At 46.4% G+C, this 4,952-nt stretch overlaps 1 pseudogene; it reads left to right on the forward strand.

The window, feature by feature from the left end:
* Nucleotides 1-2,414: 2,414 nt before the first annotated feature.
* On the forward strand, nt 2,415-4,224 carry LOC112815036 (regulator of nonsense transcripts 1 pseudogene; annotated as a pseudogene).
* The last annotated feature ends 728 nt before the right edge of the window (nt 4,225-4,952 follow it).

Raw genomic sequence — 4,952 nt, forward strand, 5'->3', positions numbered from 1 at the left:
TATTCACCTGAACACCAGAAGGGCTACAGTCTAAGAGAGACATTAAACTAGAAATAGACCGTCTTCAACATCACTACTTATTAGGGAAATCCAAATTAAAACCACAATGAGATACTACCTTGCGCCTTATTAGAATGGCCATCATCAAGAAAATAAGAGATAAATGCTGGCATGGATGTGGTGAAAAGGGAACCCTTATACACTGCGTACACTGTTATGGTAATGTAAATTTGTACAGCCACTACAGGGGAAAACCATATGGAGAATATTCTAAAGATTAAAAAGAACTACCATATGTATATATACACAATGGAATATTATGCAGCCATCAAAAGGAATGAGATCTTGCCATTTGCAACGTGGATGGAACTGGAGGGTGTTATGCTGAGTGAAATAAGTCAATCAGAGAAAGACATGTATCATGTGACCTCACTGATATGAGGAATTCTTAATCTCAGGAAACAAACTGAGGATTGCTGGAGTGGTGGGGGGTGGGAGGGATGGGGTGGCTGGGTGATAGACATTGGGGAGGGTATGTGCTATGGTGAGCGCTGTGAATTGTGCAAGACTGTTGAATCACAGACCTGTACCTCTGAAACAAATAATGCAATATATGTTAAGAAAAAAAAAAAAGAAGATAACAGGAGGGGAAGAATGAAGGGGAGTAAGTCGGAGGGGGAGACCAACCATGAGAGACGATGGACTCTGAAAAACAAACTGAGGGTTCTAGAGGGGAGGGGGTGGGGGGATGGGCTAGCCTGGTGATGGGTATTGAGGAGGGCACGTTCTGCGTGGAGCACTGGGTGTTATGCACAAACAATGAATCATGGAACACTACATCAAAAACTAATGATGTAATGCATGGTAATTAACATAACAATAAAAAATTAAAGTATAAAACAAAACAAAAAAAGAACTACCATATGGTCTAGAAATTCCATGGGAATATATCCGATGGAAATGAAAACACTAACTCGAAAAGAGTCTTTCACCCCATGTTCATAGCAGCATTATTTTCAATAGCCAAGACATGGAAACAACCTGAGTGTCCATCATTGGATGGATAAATAAACTCTGATGCATACAAACACACACACACACACACACACACACAGAATATTATTCACCCATTAAAAAAAAAACAAGGAAATTCTACCATTTGTGACAACATGGATAGACATTGAAGTCATTATGCTAAGTGAAATAGACAAAAAAGGCAAATACTGTATGATCTCACTTATACAAAATCTTTAAAAAAGAAAAAGAAACAGAAGAACATCAGATTTGTGGTTACTAAAGATGGAGGCCGGGGGGGTTGGAGGAAGGTGGGAGGGTGTTCAAAAGGTACAAACTTTCAGTTTTAAGATAAACAAGTACTATGGGTGTAGCATTTAACAGGATGACTGCAGCTAATATAGGAGAGTTGTTAAGAGGAAATCTTAAGAGCTCCTATTACAAGGATTTTTTCTTTCTTTCTTTCTTTCTTTTCCTTATATTCTATTTATACCGGAAGATAAATGTTAACTGAATCTATTGTGCTAATCATTTCATAATATATGTAAATCAAACCATCAGTTGTATGCCTTAAATTTATGCAGTGATGCAGGTCAATTATTCCTAAATAAAACTGGGGGAAAAACTAAAAAAAAAAAAAAAGGAAAAGAAGAAATCGACCAGCCTTACAAAGAATGAAACCCAGCTGTGAATCAGCTCAATCTGTTTGGATTAAAGTAATCCATGCCTACTCTAATTGCCTGCCAGAAGGTAAAGAAATCCTCTCTAGAGAAAGATAACATTTTTTTCCAGAACCTCTGTAATTTTTATACATAATTTCCATAATTCAATAAAAAATTTCCCAGGTATACAAAATAAAGGATAAGAAACAAAAAGGCAATGAAAACTGACGTACAGGTGACCCAGATACTGGTTTTCAGAAATAGATTTTAACCGTGATTAGTGTATCACAAGTGAGGACAAGATGGAAAAACTGACCAGATAACTGGAATTTTATATCAAAAGAACAAAAAGTAAATTCTAAGACTAAAAAACAATAATATCGGGAATGCCACCGAGGCCACCCCTCACCCGCCAAAAGAGGTAAAATTAAAACTACTCACAGCAGGTGGTGGTAGCAGGGGCTGAGGTTTCTGCAGGGATGGGAGGGGCAGGTGGGCGGAGGCTCGGTGGGCACCCCTTGTCCCCCCGCGAGCGTTTCCGCCCAGTCCGAGGGCGTGAGCCGGGAGCCGGGCTGGGGGCAGGGTCCCAATTCACAGACGCTCACCCTGCTGGGGACACCGAGGAGGACGAGCAACTCTTCTGCATGGCTCCGAGTTCAAGTTCATGGACTTCACCCTTCCCAGCCAGACGCAGGTGTTTCCAGGTCCAGGGGTGGCTGCACAGTGCCTCCCGCGCACATGGGCAGTGCAGTGACCCTGACAGTTCCAGGGCAGGTCGGGGCACTCAGGGCATCCTGGGTTACAGGTGTGGCCAAGACTAGCCAGTTGTTTACTGAGTTGAACTTCGAAAAGGTAGATACCTGCTATTCCCGGGATTTCCCAGCTCCTGCCTGCAGTTACTGCAGAATACACAGTACTGCTAGCATGACCTACTGTAATACCAGCAAAAAGTGGGTGTGTAACCCCCATTACAGCCACAATGTAAATCACCTCCTGAGGTGCACAGAGGCGACTTGCCACAAGGATGGGCTTCTCTGGGAACCGCCTCTGGAGGGTTATCGTGGCTCCCACAATGTCTTCCTCCACTGCTTCATTACTGCCGAGGCCAACTGGGTCGTGGTGCTGCTGTCTGGACCGCCCCGCGCCCGTCAGAAAAGCCTCAAGTACATCAACGGGGACAGCTCGGAGGGGCAGCCCCTGATCGAGGACCACCGCTTCAGGTGCTGACTAGTCAAGATCCCTTCTGAGCAGGCGCAGCTGTGGGCTGGGCCCATCACCACTCCGCAGATCAATCAACAACTCGGAGTTGCTGCGGTCAGGAAATCCTTCCACCGGCTTGGAGGAACCAGAGAAGCTGGAGGTGGAGAAGGGCCACAGAGCATCCTCCTGCCATAGAATGCTTCCCAGCACCAGAACAAAGTTGGGCCCCTTGTCCAGGTGCCGGCCAACTATGATGAGAAACCAAAAAGAGTCCCAGTCTCAGCATAACATCACGGTCAGCTGCGACCTAGTCCTTAACAAGAAGACAAATGCCTACTTCGCCCAAGACTGAATATCAATCCTCTGGTGATGAGGATTTAGTCATAATTCGGTTGAGATATGCAGCTTACTCAAGGGAACAAGATATGCCTGCCTACAAAAAAAGCGTGGTTGGCATCCCCTCTGGAAAGCGATCAGCCATGTCATCAAGGTCCCTGTTAACTGTGGTGATGACATCACCGCTGAGCTGCAGAGCAGTTTGGGCGGGCCTGTGAAAGGAGATCATAACTTGCAGGTGGATTTCAGGTGGGAGTCAACCTCATTCAACAGGACGCAGAGCATGCTGAAAATGTTTGCCCTGGAGGAGACCTCCACGTGGGGGCTACATCAGCCACCAGCTGGAGGACATTATCATCAGATCTCAGCTGCCCAAGAACTTCACGGCGCAAGGACTCCCCAACCGGAACCACTCTTCAGGTTTATACCATAAAGACCACACAGCAAAGACCGATGAGCCTGATCCAAGATCCACCAGGCACCAGGAAGATGGTTACCTTGGCCACCAGCAACTACTATACCTGGCTGGGCAAAGCAGTGCACCCCTGCTTATCTGTGCTCCAAGTAATAGTCATTAATCTGCTGACCGAGAAGACCTACCAGACCAGGCTGAGAGTCATGCTGTTCTGCATCAGGACTCAGTATCATTTCTGTCCCTGCACAACCCGATCAGGAACATGGACAGCATGCTGAGCTCCAGAAGCTATAGCAACTGAACAAGGAGACCGGGGAGCTGTTTGTTTTCTGCAGAAAAGAAGCCGTACCTGATGCTAAAGCTCACCATGGAGAGTGAGCTGCTCATGAACACAGATGTGTGTGGAGGTCTGGGCAACCGAGGCCCATTTTAACCAAGGTGAGCACCCAGGCCACTGAGCTAGAGTGCATGGTCCCCATGGTCCTTGGACTCAACTAGCTCATCTTCATGGGTGACCACTGCCTGCTGGGCTCCATCGTGATGTGCAAAATGGAGCAGAAATCTTTCTCCAGATCTTGTCACAGGTGTGGATCCTAATCTCCAGTTGGCTTGTTTAAACTCTATTTATGGAAGGTTGGCTTGTTTAAACTCCATTTATGGAAGCTTCTGGCATCTCCCAGGTCCATCACCAAGATGTTACAGACAAACTCAGTAAGGATATTTTCCAGTCCTCCTTTGAAAGAATCTTTAAAAAACAGAAAAACCTGAAACACTGTACTTGCTTTGAATGAAAACCCTCTTAGAACGCAAGCAGTGAGCCAGCATGGAGCCTGGCCACCCACAGGGAGCAACCAGCAAGGAGTTTCTTCCAAAACCTAGTCCCCTTTCAATCAAAGAGAAGAGAGAATAGAACAGAGGAAAGGCCTAGTCTGAGATGAGGGTCTCCCTCCCTCCACCCTAGTCACAGACTCAGGTGTGGTGGCGTTGGCATGGGGCGTCCGTGATGAGGGGCTGGCGGAGGGCTCCTGGCTAGGTCTCCTCCACTCAGGCTCTGCCTTCAGTCTCCCTTCTCCTTGCCCTGCTGGCCAGTGGTGGGTGTTCTCTCTGTGTCGGCTCCTCTGTCCCTCAGGTGTTCCTCTGCTCTCGTTGCTGACAGTGGTCCTTCAGTTTTAGCAGCGGAAAACAGGTATCCATTTATTTATTTTATTTTTTATTACTCAGAATAAGATACTGACCAACGAAGTCCGCCTCTAGTATTGGGACAGCTTTACTCCACTGTGCTGATAGGAGTCGTCTTGCAACAGTGCCCCGTCGATGTGTGACTT

Source organism: Callorhinus ursinus, unplaced genomic scaffold (genome assembly GCF_003265705.2).
Source record: "Callorhinus ursinus isolate GAN/ISIS: 27379988/994484 unplaced genomic scaffold, GSC_fseal_2.0 scaffold30, whole genome shotgun sequence".
Lineage (NCBI taxonomy): Eukaryota > Metazoa > Chordata > Mammalia > Carnivora > Otariidae > Callorhinus > Callorhinus ursinus.